At 38.2% G+C, this 19,422-nt stretch overlaps 1 pseudogene; it reads right to left on the reverse strand.

The window, feature by feature from the left end:
* Positions 1-3,775: 3,775 nt before the first annotated feature.
* On the reverse strand, positions 3,776-4,510 carry LOC140527161 (triosephosphate isomerase pseudogene; annotated as a pseudogene).
* Positions 4,511-19,422: the final 14,912 nt, after the last annotated feature.

The following is a 19,422-nucleotide window of genomic DNA, read 5'->3' on the forward strand; positions in this document are numbered from 1 at the left end:
AAAGATCCCCAGAGGAAATAAAAAACAAATTTTTAAAAAAGTTTTTACATCATGTTTTCCTTTTAAGTTAGATCATTTTCTATTATATAATTTTGATTATTTGAATATTGATGTATTGGTATAAATCTACTTAGCATATATGTATTATTAAGTACAGAGGCAGATATGAGTAAATAAATTGTAACATGTCTAGGGTAAGGATATGTAGCAATGTATTTAGGGACACACAGAAGACGGTTAAGGAAATACCACCTGACCTAAAAAAAAGATATTGAGAATATTTTAAAAGATTCTGTTAAGATACAGAAAATTTTGAAATATTACCTAAGAAACATGATCTGTTTTCTATAAATGACTAAAATGCTGTAGACACTTTCAAAATTTTTAGAGGAATGGAAGTTTCAGTGAGTGATTAGAATCTGATTACCAAATCTCTCATGGAGGGCGAGAGGGTATTGGAATTATAATTATGTTAGTAGAATATCTGGAGAAAAATATTACAATTGACTTGGGAAAATAAACTATTTGAAAGACTCAAATACAGCTACAGATATGAAAGGATTTTCCTACATCATAGAGTACAGTATGTCACAACGCAGGGGAACTATAAATCTAGGCTTCTCAGGGAAGGGGCCATGTCCCCCTGGAGGGGTGGGAGTGGAGAACATGGGGTATTTGGATTAGAAATGGAACTTAAACTTTACAACAGTGCCAGATACCTGAAATGGAAGAAAAAACAGGGGGAGGAGGCAGATTGTTAGAAAGTCTTAAAGATACAGCAGAGAGAGAGAGCATATGAAGAGATCACCGGCAAGAATGCTTTGAAAACCTGAGAGGGGCAATTTGATAGCAGTCAAACACCTGGATAAGTATATGTTAATTTCATTCACTATACTATCCAGCAAAGAAAATGAAAGACCACTTGAGTAGATAACCAACTTTCAAAAAATAAAACCTGAAGATACAGATACAATCAGATTCGAGCAAGTACACCAAAGCATAGTATGCTCCCAAGAGCTAAAGATATATCCAGTTTATAATTTATAAATTTATAATATAATTGATCATAAACAAAAGCTGAACATTTTGATGTATTGTTTAAAAACTGGTAAATGTTAGTAGTAAAAATGTTGATGGTAAATCTATATATTTTTTTCCAACTGCAATAAATGAAAAAAATTGTGAAAAGTCAATTCAATCTAACTTTCAACCCATGTGTACTATGGAAATGAAGGAGTTGCATGGGGAGAATGCTGTTAGGACTTCAAAAATGGAGGGAAAGGTCCCATATATATTTATAGAAAATTGATGCCCATCAATTGGGAAATGATTAAAGAAACTGTGATATAGGAATATAATTATATTATTATGGCCCAAGAAATGTTGAATATGCTTAATTATTAGATTTTTTTTAGGAAGAGAGTAGGGGAGGAATATATTTAAAAATGAACGTGTTGTAAAAACTATATGTGTATATATATATACATATACACACACACCCACACATATATATACATACATACATACATACATACATATTTAAATGATGACTAGAAAGAATTCAGAGACATTTAGAAAGACTTGTATGAACTGATACAGAGTGAAATAAGCAGAAACAGGAGAACAATTTACATGATTATCACAATACTATAAAAGAAAACAATAATGAGAGACTTCAGAACTGCTATGAACAAAGCGACTGATCTTGTAACTTCACAGAACTAACAGTCACAGATGCCTCTTGCCTCTCAGCAGAGAGGTGATGGATCATAGACATGAAATGGGGCATTCATTTTCAGATATAGTCAATATGTTAACTCATTTTGCTTGACTGTATTTATTTACTGTATTAGTAGGGAAATAAGGTGGAAGAAACCTCACTGGGAAATAGTAATGATGTAGGAAGGAAGAAAGGAAAGAAGGAAAAAAGGAAGGAGAGAAAAGAGGAAGGAAGGAAGGAAGGAAGGAAGGAAGGAAGGAAGGAAGGAAGGAAGGAAGGAAGAAAGCAAGGGAGAGAGGGTGGGAGGGAGAAAGGAAGGGAGGGAGGGAAGGGAATAGTAAGAAGAAAAAGACTTTAAAATTCTATGAGTGAGGATAAAAGGCATTATCAAGGATTTGTATGACTATGAAGGGGGAGGCAGTCATGGAGCAGGAGTAAGAGCTAACAGATGGACAACTAAGGTACTTACTGAATCTGTATCAATGCGATATTAAAGGAATCAGAGGGAAACCTCCCACATATTATGTAGCTAGCTCCTATATAAAGAACTTATGAAAAACTATGGAGAAGAATCACCCATTATAAGAAGGTTTGGACAGGTTTCACTCTGCACGGGGAGGGAGTACCCACATCAGCGAGGTGTCAGAATCCAAGAAGTATTGAAAATAGTCCTAGCAGTACCTTTTGTTTGTATAGAATTACAAAATCTCAGATCATAAATGCAATCTTAGAGCTCATCTGGATCAATATTACAGTCCATGTAGGGATACTCTCTATGACATCTCTGAGAGGTTTTCATTCATTGTGTTTGAACTCTTTTAGTAACAGGGAGCTCACTTCCTCACAAGGTTACTTAGTCCACCAACTCAAAAAGCTAGAAAACACAAATCTCTTTTTAAATACAAGTCTGTTTCCCATGCATCCACTGTTTCTAGTTCTGCTTTCCAGACGGGCGTTTGCAAAAGTGTTGAGAACTATTTAATGACAGGCATGATGTAATTACTGTCCTCGAATATTTGAAGGGCTCAATTTTCTCTTTATAGACTAATCATCCCCATATCTTTCAGCTGCTGCTCATGTGACATGGTTTTCAGACCTTCCTCATCATCCTGCTTACTAGAGGAAAGAGCACTGGCTCTGAAGTCAAAGGATCTAAATTCAAATCTTACCTATATTTCCTCTCTCTTTAATCTTTCATAAGTTACTTAGCTCCCCAGGGGAGCTTTATTTCCTCAATCATAAAAGAATGGGGTGGGGATGGATGGCTTCTGAAGTGCTTTTCACATCTAGGTTGATGACCCTATATGATATTGTTCTGGACACGCTCCTGTTTTCCCACTATTCTCTAAGAAGGTTAAACCACATGTGAAGTCTTATGCTCTAGAGGACATTCAATCACTTAGCAGGTGTTAAATGCCTGTTATATGCCAAGCACTATCATAGGCATAGGGGATATGAAGATAATAATGAAACCCTCAAGGAGCTTCTGTTCTATTGGGGGACACAACATGTAGACATGTCAGTACATACAAGGTAATTTTAGAGGGATGCTCAGCTGAGGCTGAAGGTGGGAAAGAGAAGGGATCAAGAAAAGCTTCATGAGGAAGATGTCCCTTCCACTGAGCTTCCAAGAAGCAGAGGTGAAAGGAGAGGCATTCCTGAGCATGGAGGAAAGCAAGTTCAAAATCACCAAGATGGGAAATGGAATCCATGTGGATGGAACAGAAAGATCAGTGTGGCTGAATCCTAAAATGTGTCAAGAGAACGCTAAAGGAAGTTTGGAGGTAGGTGGTGAAGGACCTTAAATGACTTTTTTTTTTTTGCTTCCCTCTAATTTAAAGTAAATAGAGAAAGGCCTGGTCCATTGGAGGAAGGGCTGAGGAGCTGAAAACTAGGGCACATAATCTACACGGTGGAGGAAGGTGTAGCTTGAATTGGACCGTGGGGGGAGGGGAATCAGCATCACAATCACATGGGAGGGGGAGGGGTAAGCCATTCTTGTGCAGTCTTGTCCTAGCTCTACATGTAAGGGAGTTGGAGGACCACATGAAGGGCTCAGTTTTTGACTTGGATGATGTCCAGGAATTCAGGCTTAAGGGAAGCTCCACCCACCAGGAAGCCATCCACATCAGGCTGAGCTGCCAGATCCTTACAGTTGACCCCTGTCACAGAGCCTCCATAAATGATCCTAGTAGATTGTGATATAGGTTCTGAGATGTTGGTCTTAAGCCAATATTGAAGCTTCTCATGTACCTCTTGGGCCTGCTGGGGCATAGCTGTCTTGCCGGTACCAATAGCCCAGACTGGTTCATAGGCTAGGACAGTCCTTCACGTGATCTGCAATGGCTTTGGTCTGGTCAAACACAACCTTCTCAGTGACTCCAGCTTCCCTGTCATCCAACTTCTCACCAATACAGGCAATCACTCTAGGCCTTCTGACAGAGAATGGGCTACCTTCTGCCCAATGAGCTCATCTGACTCCCCAAAGACATGTCTCCTTTCAGAATGTCCCAGGATTACCCAGCTGGCCCCACAGTCCTTAATCATGGCAGGGCTGATCTCCCCAGTAAATGCACCCTTGGTCACTCTGTTGCAGTTCTGAGCAGCTACACCAATTTTGGCATCCAATTTCTGATGAGCAAAGTCAAGGTAGATAGCAGAGACTCCACATACCACTTTGGTGTTGGCAAGTACCTTGGCCCCATTGATGGAGGTGATGAGCTCCCCCAGACACTTCCTGCCCCCATTCATCTTCCAGTTGCCCCCAATGAAGAATTTGCGCGTTGTCATGGCTTGTTGGTAACAGGCACTGACTCCGGAGGAGATTGAAGGTCAGCAGTACAGCACCAAGATCACTCACTCATTGCTGTAGAGGATGGACTTCAGTGGAGAGACCAGGGAGATCAGCTAGAGGGCTACCGGAACAGCCCAGATGAGATGTAGTGAGGGTCCTTAACTAGTGTAGGAGCTTTGTGAGTACGTGCATTGCTGCCAAAGACATTTTCCCTAAGCACAGTTCTGACTGTGTCACTCCCCTGCTCAATAAACTCCAGTGGCTGCCTAATGCCTCCACACGAAACGTAAACTCTTCGGTTTAGCTTTGAAAGCCCTTCCGAAATCCTCAGAGCTTTCCATTCTCATCGAGTATTGCTCCCTCTCTCATCCAGCCAAACTGGCCTCCTCTCCATTCATCATACGTGATTCTCTTGCGTCTGGACCTTTTCCACTGGTTGTCCACAACGCCTTGGAAAGCACTCCTTCCTCACCTTTACTTCAAGCAATTACCCTTTCCCCAAGGAGCAGCATAAGCACTACCTTCCACATGAAGCCTTTCCTGATCCCCTAGCCATTCGTGCCCTCCCAAACTACATTATATTTCATTATATTGTATTTATCCCTTATACATTTATTTATGGACTTGTCTTCCTCCTTAGAATTGAAGTTCCTCGAGAGTACAGTCTTTCATTCTTTGCCTTTGTGTTCCCAATATTGCCTGGCATATAGTAGGCACTGGTGAATGATTGTTTAATTGACTGATATGGGGTTTTGTTGGTTAGGATATGGACAGTACTGAGTACAGAGTCCAGCTACAGGCTCTAGAATACACAAGCCCGGCCTAGGAGGGATCAACCTTGAATTAAATACCATTCCTGTAAGGACATTACTTTGTAAATCTACACTCATTCTTTTTTCCACTCCTTCATTCTCTTGGTTGGAAAACAACCGGTTATTCGGGAAATGCACTTTACCTGTAGGAGCCGGTCTAGATGTCCTGGTATTCCCATAATCCTTAACATTGGGACTTCCCTGTGTTAGGAGGAAATTGGAAGAAATCTACTTATTTTCCTGCTTATATTAGCCCCTGGGGGATGTTGACATGTTGAAAAAAAGTGTTTTCCATTATGAAAGTGTCCTTTAAACCATTGCCACATTCCCAAGCAACATCCAGTCAATTTTTCCGTGTTACTGGTTGGCAGCTCACAATAGCTTGTTGCCGGTAACTGAGAATAAATAGCTGAAATGCGTGCGGGCGCACACACACACACACACACACACACACACACACACACACACACACACACAAACTTGTCTTAAACAACCTCCAAAAATGTACGGGATTTTCAAACAACCCATGGGAAGATGAGTATTGTTTTATGATTCTCTTTAAACAAAGCTCATAAATCAATTTTATCCGAGAGCATTAAGAAAAGGCAAAGCTTAATTGGACCTGGCACCCTCCCTACTAAGCAGTACTCATCACAGTTTAGATCAGAGAGCTTGTCTGGGTGGGTCCAAAGCACCCACTTCTTTTTAGTTGCTAAATCCATTTTTACAACTCAGTGTGTCTCTCAATCTGGGAAGCAGGGCAAGAGTTGGCTGAGCTTGTACAAACTTCAGACCAGGAGCAAAAAGAAGGGTGGGGAAAGCAAACCAGCTATTAGAGAAACCTCTACATCCCCAAACCTCTACACCTCCAAACCCAGCACTTGCCAAAAGGAGGTACGTAATTTTTAAGGAACAAGAAATCTGCAAAACCTTTATTTTTCTTCTTTAAAATTATGTCCATGTCATCATCTTTCTCCTTTTCAGAGGTATTAAATTCTAAAAACCCCTAAGCTGGAGTTTTTAAAAAAAACATACTAGTTAAGGAATTTATGAAAAAAGTTTTATTTGATAAGGGAGATGAAATGCCTTTGAATACCAAGATTTTTGGAGACATGTTTAAGTGATGAAAGCTTCCACTGTTCTTCAAAGATAGTCAGTGTTTCCCTGCTGTGAACACAGATAATTTTGCCTGGATGAAGTGAGTTACTATCATTTCTGAATTGCCAAAGGATTAACCCAAGTTTTAGTATTTTATCACAACTTAAGATTTTAGTTGGTTGTTTTCCCCCCTATAGATTTACTGAATATTAAATGCATTAGTTTGTTTAAGGATTTACTTGGTGGACTCCCCTTCTGTCTTCCAGAATTATCTTCTACTTATTCATTGTATTGGCATTAATATTTTCATGACTGCCAATGTCATTATATGGTAGTCAGTTTAACATCTTTACAAAGAAATCAAGGATATAGGTTTTCAAATAGAATTCTAGTTAAGTAAATTGTACATACCTATTCTATAACTGTAGTCTTAAAATCAGTACTTTTCATATATATGTGCAAGTAAACACACAAGCTCTATATCTCATCCAAAATATGAATTGCTGTTAACCTTTTAAAGCCAGGAAATGTTATGCTTTACGATAGATTCTAATATATTGAAAATAATGTTTTTGACATTCATACTGTTGAGAGGTTTGCAGATCTCTTAAAAGGGGGGTTACTCGTTTATGAAAATTGCAACTTTAGAAAAACAAAAACTTAAGAGGGAGAAAAATCTCTAATCTAATTGTCCCTTTGTTGGAAATACCCAATGACAGAGATTGTCAAAAAGAAAAATCAATCCAAAAATTTTATAGCACTACTTATAATTTTTTAAAATAACAACAACCTAATGTCTAACAAGAATGGACTGGTTAGATAAGTTATAATATGATAATCAGTGAGACATTATAATACCATTGAGACTGACAAATATGAGAAATACAGAGAAATCTGGGGAAAAACTTTTATGAAATAATATACAGCAAAAACCAAACAAACCCAGAAAAAGAAAAATTGAGCCCATCTTAAATATTATTCTGTGTAAGAGAAAAAAATATGAATGAAAATTAAAAACAAATGAAGAAACTTAATGAGGATTTAGAGACAGTATTCTTAACCTAGATTCTATGCATCTTGAAAAAAATTATAACTATTTCAATATAATTGATTTCCTTTTTAATGCTTTATCATTTATTTTGTAGATTTTAAAACATTATTCTGAGAATGAGTCGATAGGCTTTATCAGACTGGAACAGGGATTCATGACACAAAAAAGGTTAAGAATGTCCAAATTAGAGAGAGTGATTAGAAAATCATTATGATATTTTATGTGTTGAAATTAATCAATTTAAATATAATTTGTCCCTAAGCAAGTTATGTTGGTTGTACTGGTGATCTATATTAAACTTTTAATAAAGTTTTTCATTTTTAGAAGGGAGAAAAACATTGAAATGTTTGAAACTTAGATATCATTTTGGAAATCTGGGTAAATGAGTGTTTTTGCTCTTCTTTCTCAAGTAAACTTGAAATCTCTTCCATAGGACTCTGGGGTAATTAACACACAGTGCTTTGGGAACTTTTAAAAACAGGTGTGTTCATGGGATCTAATTTTAGCAAAACTAAATCAGATTTTAAATTTACTCAAGTTTCTGTTCAGGGAAAAAAAATCTGCTCTTTAGAACTCCTTTTTAAAATAGCAAAACCAGCAAATTCTGAGTGAGGATATTTCAAAAATCTTCTAGAAACACCATAGTCAAACATTTACCATATCTCTGCTGAACTGAAAATTCACCTCCAACTCTCAAATGTAGAGATTCTTTAACCTCCTATCTGAAAACCTTTTAAAAAAAAATTTAATAACTGTATTTCAATAAAATTGGTTTCCTTTGTAATCCTATGCATTTTATTTTAAGGATTTAAAAGCATTATTCTGAGAACTCCATAGATTGCCCCAGATTGTCAGAGAGGTCCATAACATAATGATTAAAAACGCTTTTCCCCCAAAAGTATTGTACTTTAGTCTTGATTTGCATCCGAAACTTGGAAAAACACCCATCCCAGTCCTAATAGTCTTTTTCATTTACAGCAGAATGGCTAGTAGGTTTGTCTCAGGGTTCTGAAATATTGTTTAGAAGTAAACCTAGGGAAGGGATAAAGGAATAAGTGGTATGCTGCAGATCATCCCAAAGGGGTCAGCTAGGTCAGAGTTTTGACAGTTTCAAGTTTCACCATGAGGGGGCAGATCCTTATTAATGTTATGGTTTCTTGTCATTTTATTGTGGCTCATGTACAACATGACTTAGGGCCCTATGGATCTTCTTGTGTGTGAGGATGCCTCCTACAAAATTGTAGATTTGTTAATAATAATTATCTTAACTTGGTGTTTAGAGATCTTTCTTTCTCATCCTCACTTTCCTCCTAATATTTTATGAACAAGGTAAGGCTGTTCTTATCAGGACTGTGACCCACCAAACTGTAATCTTGTACAGGGGTTTTAACCTTTCCTATACCATATGTCCCTTTGGCACTTTGGTGAAGCCTATATAGTCCTTCTCAGAATGTTTTAAAATATAGCTGGGTGGTACAATGGATAGGGCACTGGATCTGGAGTTAGGAAAACTTGAATTTAAAAAATGGCCTCAGACACTTATCAGCTATGTGACCCTGGGTGACTCAGTTGGCTTAATTGTAAAGTGGAATAATAATATCACCCTTCATCGCAGGGCTGTTAAGAAGATCAAATAAAATAATCATTGTAAAGCAGTATTCAAATGTTAGTTATTACTATCAAATGACTAAAATAAAGTACATAGGATTGCAAAGGAAACAAACCATACCGAAACACAGTTGTTGTTTTTTTATTAATCAAATTCACAGATTCCAGGTTAAAAAAATCCCTCTTTTAAGAGCAGGAGGACTGGGATAGGGAATGCCTGGGAGGAGAGGTTGTTGTTCAACTCCACATCACAGGACACTCTGAAAATAAACAGATGCAACCCTTTTCTCTCAAAGAGAAAAGAAAAAAACAAATCCCATGGAGTCATTTAGCGGGAGGGTGGTTGGGTAATTTAAGTCCTATTAAATAATGAATCTGGGTCAGTGGTAATTTATAGATTATCTTCATTAACTGGATAAAAATAATCACCAATTCAGCAATGAGTCATCACCACAGTAACACGGTACAGCTTAGCAAAGGTTGGGGTGTCAGGGCACATCTCATTTAGAAATTGGCAAAAAAATATAAAAATAAAAATGTATTTTGCCCCAAGTAAAATTGTTCACTCCCCCTTAAGTTTTGAGTCATTAAGGAGAAGTTTAATCCATATGTTTCTGATTCATTTACACTTAAACCATCAAAACATTGTTTGGTAAGAAGCATTTGATGAAGGAGGAGGAGGAGAAAAATGAGAAGAAAGAGGAGAAGAATGAGAAGGAGGAGAAAAAAGGAGGACAAGGAGAAGAAAGAGAAGGAGGAGAGACAAAGAAAGAGAGAGAGAAGGAAAGGAAGGAAGGAAGGAAGAAAGGAAGGAAGGAAGGAAGGAAGGAAGGAAGGAAGGAAGGAAGGAAGGAAGGAAGGAAGGAAGAAAGAGAGGAAAGGAAGGAAGGAGGGAGGAAGGAAAGAAGAAAGAAAAAAGAAAGAAGAAAGAAGGCAGTTTTTCTTTTTGAACCAGAAAGTGCTGCCTTTTGCCAGAGTGCAGAGTGAACTATATCTGGAAACAGATTGGCTCCAGTTACAGTGAATGATCCTGTCAGTCATTTGCTCTCTTTCAGGTAGCAGCAGTTCCAGCACCTTCTTTCAGATCTCAGGTGACATATGCCTTTAAATCCTGAGACCAATGTGCTTAGGGTCATGCCACAGCATAAAATTATGCCCCTGTTGGGCAGAGAATTGTACTGCCTCACCAACCATCCCAGGTTGAACCTTGGACTGTAGCCATCTACCTGGGGTTCCCCCTCAAATCTTTGATCAATCAGACAGGTTCATTACTGCGCATCTGAGGACAGAGCAAAGAGAAAATTGACCCTACATCAAGGAGCTTATAATCAAATGTGCTATTGAGGGAAGCAGACTGGGGAAGACCTAAGAAAGCTATTACAGAAATATAGAAAACAGATTCACAAATGATTCTGAATGAATAAGAAAGGTTTATTGAATAATAGGAGTTTTAAACACTTTAGCTGCCTGGATTTCTGGGCATTTGGAAAGAGTTTTTACAACTGGGAAGATTCTCTTTTTGATATAAAGGATGGGAAGATGTATATAAATCTGAATGGATAGAGTACTTTTAAGTCTTAGAAGTAAGAATTAAGGCATCAGAGCCTCTCAAATTCTATATCTGGTAAGAGCAAAGGCCAGTGTTATCTTATAGATACTGCCTGGAACCCCAGCAGATACATCAATTACCTGATCTAAGGATAGACTCCTCAATTCCAAAGGGCAGCACTCACCAGTGACCTTGCCATGACAGTTCATTGTTCTGAAGGTGTCATGGAAAACCAATTGACAGTCTCATGTAATCCAAGGGATGCTTGGCGCTGCTGACAAGAAGAAAGTTTAGGTCTTTGACCTGAATCCAAGTCATCTTGCTGTAAGCTGGAGAATGGAAACAAAACCAACCCAAAAAGCAGCTGATGAGTAAGATACAGGGTAGCCCCTTCCTTTGGCAATCTCTGCCTCATGGACAGGAATTATTTTCAGGTTTCTTGTGGTGGTACAGTTCATTGCAAGTCCATGTTTGTTAAAATTAGACCATATCAACAGCCATATTCCTAAGGACTTTGTCATCCTGGAACTGAAGTGACACAGAGTGAAAAAAAGCAGAACCAAGAGAACAGTATACTCAGTGATTAAAAAAAAAAAAGCCATTGAACCACAATGAACTGCAGTGAACAACCCTAGTTTTGGAAAACCAGTAAGGAAACAGTTCTTTCTTTTGAGGCAGCTAGGTGGAGCAGCGGATAGAGAGCTGGAGTTACAGTCAGGAAGATGAGTTCAAATTTGACCTTAGACACTATCTGTGTGACCCTGGGACAAGTCCCTTAAACTCTGCCTGCCTCAGTTTCCTCATATGTAAAATGGAGATAATAATTGCACTTATCTCCCAAGATTGTTGTGAGGATCAAATATTTGAAAGGGAGAAAAGGAAACATAAGTGTCATAGAGGGGGCAACTATTGGTTTCTAATATAATATACATGGCTAGAAGCAGTTGCTGTTAGTTTGGTTAAATTATTTCAGTTGTTTGTACAAAGAATGTTTGCTTATTTTGGGATGGGGAGGTCTTAGAAATAATTTTAAAGTCAAGGCGGATCTTTGAAATAATCAAGTTCATCCAAGAGAGAAGGTAGCATAGCAAGGTAGAAAGAACACTGACTTGAAAGAGAAGACCTGGACTCAATCCTTACTTCTAAGACTTCCTGCCTGTGTCATCTTGGGTAAGTTATTTAACCTCCCTGGGTCTCAGTTTCCTCATCTGTAAAAGGATGGGATTGAATGAGGTGGTCTGTAAGGTTCCTGCCAGTTCTAAATTTATAATCCTGAGGTTGAAAAAGGGAAAGTGATTTGGTCAAGCCCATACCCATGGTTATTAAAAAAGTTCGGACCAAAAACCAGGTCTCCAAGTTAGGTCCCTTTCTACTTAGGCTGCACTGAGTCTCTTAGTTTCAGAACAAAAACTAATACAGCCTTAAGGATCATCATTTCCCTTTCTATTTTGAGATCAAACTAATTTATTTTGGGAAGGGAAACTAAATAACATCAACGAGGAACTGTATACTCTCCCTATCTACAAGCGGCCAGTCTGATGGCAACTTAGTTAAGGTAAGGAGGGGAAAAAATGCCTCCAGTTATAAAATATTGATATTTGTGCTACAGTTCCCTATAACAGAGGTAAAGATCTCATCCATCATCATCTGTCCAACTCTCTACTCCCTGTTTCTTCCACAGATTTGATAACGACCTTGCTGTGGCATTTGCAAAGCTCTTCTTTTTCCCAACTCCTTCACCTCTAGAAGCATAACCAAATCACCTCTGCCATTGTTCCTGGATGGAGTGTGTCAATCTACATATTCCATTCACAATCCCAGTAACTTTCAGGACCAAAATGCCCCTCCCTAGTAACCATTCTCCAATGGGTGTTGTCTCTCCCATTAGAATGTAAGGTCTTTGAGGACAGAGACTGTCTTTTTTATTTGCATCCCCATCTTTTAGGAGAGTGCCTTGCCAATAGTGAGGGACTGAAAAATCTTTTTTCATTCAATTGACACACAGAAACCATAAAATGTGGTTTTATCTCAGTCACCCCAACAAAATTTTACAGGAGGGTATCAGAAAGTTCTTGAGAATGTCAGCAGTCGCCTAGGGAATAAGAAGTTGTACTTGGACCCAAGAAGGATTGAGTTCACATCCTCTGGTACCATCTATGTGAATCTGAGCAAGTCATTTAACCTCTTTGAGTTTCAATTTCCTCATCTACAAAGTGGGAGTGATCAGATCTGCAGTACCTATGGGTTACTGTGAGGCTTAAATAAGACTATTTATGTAAAGAAGTGTATGTAAAGCCCTGCTCTAGCAAACTGTAAAATGAAACATAAACGTCCATTATTGCGTTTATCTTTAACCTTCTCACTTCTCTGAGTACTAAACTATAGTGATCTCTTCCTGTCAACTTTAAAAAGCTTTTATTGTCTTCATTTGGCACTTATTTTACAATATCTCTGCCATTATTGCTTTGTATCAATATAAAATCTTTTTGTGAATTAATCTCATCTCTCCTCCCGGGCCATAAGCTTTTTAACTGCAGGGACCATGTTTCATTTATCATTGTATGCTCCAGAGAACCTTAGTATGCAGCCGTAAACACAGTAAAAAACTAGTTTCCATCAAATGAATTAATCCTATTCAGTAAACTTTTATTAAGCTCCAGTATTATGCAGAACCCTCTGTTAGCCTCTCTGAGACAGATACAAAAATTAGCAATGTACTGTTTTTGCCTGCCCCTCATTCTGTAGTTAAGGAAACTAAGGTCCAGAGAAATAAAATATCCTGTCCAAGATCATACAAGTAGTAACAAGTAGAATTTGAACCCAGGTCCTCCGATTCTGCATACCTTAGCTCTCATTAGATTTCTTTTTTATTTCTATTTTATTCAAACATCAAACAAAATCAGCACATATATGAAGCAGAATAGAAAAGGGTGATTGCACATGAAACTGCAAATCTCTATTATATATAGATTGTTTTTCCTCTTAAATATAAAATAAAATCAACAGGTAACTTTCAAAACTATCTTCCCTGTCTGTGTCTTCTTCCATACTTCCTTCTGTTCTCTTCTGTCCATTTTAAAAAATGTTTCAATACCACTCTTTTCTTTTTCTTTCTGTAGATGTATCACATTGGCTTTGGGAGAGTAAGCCCAGGGCTACTTGCTGTACTTATAACACATAAGTATAGTCAAGTTAAAAAAAAAAAATCCACATTGGCTGTATGTATGTTGAATCTACCATCTCTTTGTGAGGGTGCTTCCTCATCCATCCTTCTGGAATCATTGACCATTACATTTAGCACATTTCTTAAGACTTTCAAAGCTGCTTTTCTTTGTGATATTGTCATTCTTAATATCTTTTAACCGCATTCTCATACAGTGTTCCCTGAAAGTCAAAGTTTTAAACTTTTGTAACTTAAAACTGCACTAGCACTTTTGGGACATGGTGTATATCCTTCTCTTGCCTCTCCCAGAGAGAACTATTCCTTATAACAATGCATAAAAAGTAAAAATATCACACATAATCCTCTACTTTTCACAAAGATGAAAGGTGCCTTTCCCAATCTCTTTGTTGGTGTCAAAAGCAGCTAGGTGGAGCAGTGGATAGAGCACCAGTGCAGGTGTCAGGAGGACCTGAGTTCAAATCTCATCTCAGACACTTGACACTCACTAGCTGTGTGACCTTGGGCAAGTCACTTAACCCCAATTGCCTCATCCTGGGTCATCTCCAGTCATCCTGATGAATATCTGGTCACTGGAGTCAGATGGCTCTGGAGGAGAAGTGAGATTGGTGACCTGCACAACCCTCCCTCACTCAAGACAAAGTCAAGTGCAAGTCATATCATTTTTCTGATGGCATGGTCTTCTTCTACAACAAAGGACGAACAGTTGTTTTTCTGGTTCTGCTTACTTCATTCTGCATCAGTTCATACAAATTTTCCCAAATTTCTCTGAAACTACCCTTTTTGCCCATTTCTTATGGCGCAATAATATTCTATTATATTCGTATACCCAAATTTGTTTAACCATGCCTCAATTGATGGTCACCACTTTTTTGTCTTCTAGTTTTTTGCCACAACAAAAGAGCTGCTGTAAATATTCTTGTTCTTACAGATCTCTTTCCTCTCTCTTAAATCTCTTTTGCATATAGGCCTCATAGTGATAATTTGGGGTCAAAAAGGAGGGACAATTTAATGACTTTGGGGATATAGTTACAAACTGCCTTCCAGAATAACTGGACCAAAACAAGACTCCATGAATAGTGCATTAGTGCATTCCCTCCAGCATTTGTCATTTTCCTTTTTTGTTTTCTTTGCCAATTCACTGAAGTGGAACCTCAGAATTCCTTTGATTATGCCTTATTATTAGTGATCCTTCATTAAATTTTAAATTACTTATAGGAAGGTCTATGTCTATAGACTTGTATGTAACAGGTTCTTAACAATTATTTTCATTTCTAGGGGCCCAGATCAGTCATACTTTGGTGGGGGAGAAAAAGATTGTTTGGAAGTAGAACTTATATGATCACTGACCCATGTTTCTAGCTATCTTCTCACATCTAGATACTCAGAAAACAGAATTTCAATAGTATATTTCTTCAGAGGAGCTATCCTCCAGGCTTGCAAATCAGCATTAAGGAGCAAAAATTGAACTTGCTCCCTGTAGTATCCCCCAGTGAACACTGGAAGAGTATCTTCCTACATGGCCAGTCCCTTTGTTATATACGTGTTTCACAGGAAGGACAAATCAGACCTTCCAACATAATTTCCATGCCCACTCAGTTATAAAAGTACTGGGCCCAGAAGCTGTAGTCAGGCTTTCAGCCCTCTGGAAATAGGTCATAGCTAATTTTCCAAGTCACTTGATTTTGAGCTATTCCTCCAATGCCAAGGAGAGCTATCCATGCATGGGTGCACGCACATGCACACACACACACACACACACACACACACAAGGGGGCAAGGGTCATTGAGTTCACTGATGTAGTATACACCTTGCGGTGTGGCTGTGCTCTTTGAAAGTATGCATTTCCCCCCATCAGTGACTATTTTCATGTCATGCTGAATTGATGAATGTGAATATAGTGCCCTAAAAACATATGCTCCCAAGTTTATTATGGCCTTAACTATGGGCTGGGGATCTGGACTGTTTAAGTGTCAAATGGTAACAACATGTTCTCTATACAACACAGACTTCAAGGGAGGCTGGGGGCAGCTAGTGAGTTGTGTTGGTGTATACATCTGTGAGAAAGGGGACCACCCATCATGCAGGGTGAGCTTGAGACCTACAGTAATAGGGCACTGCATTCTGTAGCTACACACTGGCCAATTTGTCTCCAAATCACATTACTTGCAAGCTAATAAAAGGATATATAAAGCATTTGCCATAAAGCTGCGATACCTTCTTACAGGAAGGCTGCAGCACCCTCCCAAGATAGCTGAGATGGTGGAGGCTGGTTTATTCTGAATTAGCCTCAACTGGGAAACATACGTTCCATTTCTTACTACTCTCTCTCTCTCTCTTGGGGTTATCAAATGATTTTTCAGTTTAGTTTTCTAATGATGAAGTAGTGATAATACTGTGTGAGAAGATGTGAAACACATAACTTTGTGATCTTAAGCAAGCTGCATATCCCCTTCCCCCTCAGCTTTTCTCATCTATTAAAAGAATCAGTTATTCTAGATTATCTCTAATATCTCTTCCACCTCTAAGTCCCATGATTCCAAATACCTGAGAATCAATCAACAAGCATTTATTAAGTGTCTGCTAAATCCTAGGCTCTCTACTAAGAGCTAGAGATACAGTCAAAAGTAAATTTGCCCCTACCCGCAAGGAGCTCACTGTCTAACAGGGGACACATACATGCATTTAGACTTTTATATGAGAACTTATTAAACTTTACTTAGTGAAGCCATTTTTTTTTTTCTGGACCAGATGTATGATTTCATCAGTGTGAGGAGTGCCTGATGAGGATTTTCCCTGACCAGAGACAATCAGTACCACGTATGAATTAAAAGGAGCTCTGTTCCCAAGGGAACAAAATTTTACCCTGTCGTGATACGCAGCTCATACTCCCAGACTCCCTTTTGATTTTCTCTGTCTTCAAAAGAACCTTTGACAAAAGTTTGCTGTTGTGTCTCAGTCATGTCTGACTCTGTGACCTCATTTGGGGTTTTCTTAGCAAAGATAGTTGAGTGGTTTACCATTTCCTTCTCCAGCTAATTTGACATATGACAAAATCGAGGCAAACAAGGTTAAGTGACTTGCTCAGGGTCACAACTAGTAATTGTCTGACACTGAGCTTGAACTCAAGACTTCCTGACTCCAGGCCTGGTGCTATATCCACTGTGCCACCTAGCTTCCAAAACTACATTTTAATACATTATTTAGTTCAGATTATAGTTACAGAATGAAGGGTATAATTTAATTCAACTCAGTGAACATTTGTTAAGTACCTATGATGTGTAGGGCAGTGTTCTGGGCTTAAGAGAGATACAAAGTTTAGAGAAGACAGGATCCCTGGCCTTATAGATGTCATGATCTACTAACAGGGAGAAAACACACACAAACATGCACAATTACAAAACACAACATAAGTGATAAAGGCACCAGAAGGGTGTGAATAAATGGCTATGGGAAGGCCATTACTCTATCATAGAATCAGGATATGGAAGAAATGGCTTTTGAGCTGGGCTTTCAAGGATTAGTAGGGGTGCAGACAAGTCAAGAGAGGGAAAGAAGGAATTCAAAGTTTAGGAAATAGCAATGAAGCAAAGTCATAAAATGAAGGAATAATGAATAAAATAAAATAATTTATTAAGATCAGAGGACCACAAATGCAGAGCTCAAAAGGACCTCAGGGGTCATCAAATTCAACCTCTTCATTTTACAGATGAGCAAACCAAGGCTAAGAAAAATTCCAAGACTTGCCCAGGGTCACACAGCTAGTTAGTAGCTGAGATAGCATTAGTGACTAGGTGTTGCTGACTCCATGTCCAGCATTCTATCCACTGTGGGGTACTGTCTCTATAAAGGGTTCTAAGGAGTGTTCACTATGTGCCTGGTACTTGTTTGTAACTATAAATACAAATGGTGAGACAATCCCTGTCATTATATTCTAATAGATCGACCTTTACTTCTAGGAGATGTTTGGCATCATTAAAGAAACTTTGCAGTTTCTAAAGCCAATGAAGATCACTTTCCATTTTCTCTCTCATTCCAGCCTTCACGACTGTCCATTTGTACTGTCTCTGACTCTTTGTCTCTTCCTCTCTCTCTTTGTCTCTCTGTCTCTGTCTCACTCTGTAGATTTCCACTGAATGGCATTTCAAATCTGGAGAACAGAGTGTCTTTATCCACTTGGTTTTTCCTCTGTGGATGGTCAGGCCAAAATTCATCTGAGTGATTCTGCTTTCCCCAGAGGATTCTGCCTGGTTTCAGGGTTTGATGCAAGCAATATCATGTCACTCATAAACAAGAACATTTGGAGGACCTCAGCCTCATAAGGAATTACTTGGATTCTGTGATGGATCATGTCTAGTGTTTCCAAATTCCTAACAGATATTAATCTTCAAGGCTTGGGAATAACAAATTTCAGTTCCCAAAATCGTTATTCTGTATGTTTCATAACACTTTATTTATACATTTTAAATAATGATGAGTGCTCATAAAAATGAAGTGAATCATTTTTCTGTGGTGATTATACTAAGCATTTCAGAAGTTTTTCTGTAGAAAAGAAATAATAATAAACGTATGGTTTATTATTATTATGAGCCAATATACTCTGACAATTATTTAAAATATCTGGCAATAAGCTGACTGATTTGTTTTATCTTTTAAAATATACATTCACTGTTCTTCATATTCTTTACCTATTATTATAGATACCTAAGCATTTTGTTTAATAAATAAGAAATAAGTTTAGTGGTATTTATAAAGAACCATAGCCTAGAGTGAATATTCAAACACTAGAAAATTCCAGTGAATATTCATGGGCATTATTCACATAACATGGCATTCAGATTTCTTTTCAATGTTAACAGCACTACACAGAATCACGTTTTGAAATTCTAGATTTAAGGACTTATTTTGCTCTCAAAATTTGCTATTTCTTGAAACACCACTTGTAGGATTTGTGTAAAGTGTACCATGCACATAATAAACCAGCAGCCTCGGGGATCTTGTCTTGTTCCCCAGCCCCCCTCCCACCCCTGTCCTAATCCTAGTGGTTGGAGATGGATCTTCTTTATTTCTTCATTCTAAGTTACCTATGAAGCCTTCTTCATTGACTGATTATTGTGTCTCTTTCCCCAGTTCTAGTCCAGGTATCAAAAGAGAGGTTTCTAAAGAGACTAAGCATTTATTAACACCTTCTGTAGTGACCCCTACCCTCCGGATTACTGTAATGGGAGCTTCATATCTCTCAAGAAAGTGATAAACCCTCAGCAGTTTGCAAAAGGATCTCAGCCTGCTCTGCAGGGCAAGTTTCATAACAAATAAGGAGAGTATTTGCCAAACATGCTTGAGAAATTTATAGAGTGACAGAAAATACAGTGAAAATTGTTCTGTTGCAGCACAGGAAATTTATAGGGTATCCTGAGGTGGAGAAGGGGTAGTAACTGTAAAAGAAGTCACATGGCAAATATGAGCTTTTAGAAAACAATTACATTGCACTCTTTATCAACATTTTTGCCAATATATCAAGCAGTGTTCTGTAAAACTGACTCTGGTTTCATTATCCTTATTGAAAGACATGTCTCCTTCTTTTTGTCTGATCATTTATTGCTTTATT

The sequence above is a fragment of the Notamacropus eugenii genome, chromosome 1 (genome assembly GCF_028372415.1).
Source record: "Notamacropus eugenii isolate mMacEug1 chromosome 1, mMacEug1.pri_v2, whole genome shotgun sequence".
NCBI lineage: Eukaryota > Metazoa > Chordata > Mammalia > Diprotodontia > Macropodidae > Notamacropus > Notamacropus eugenii.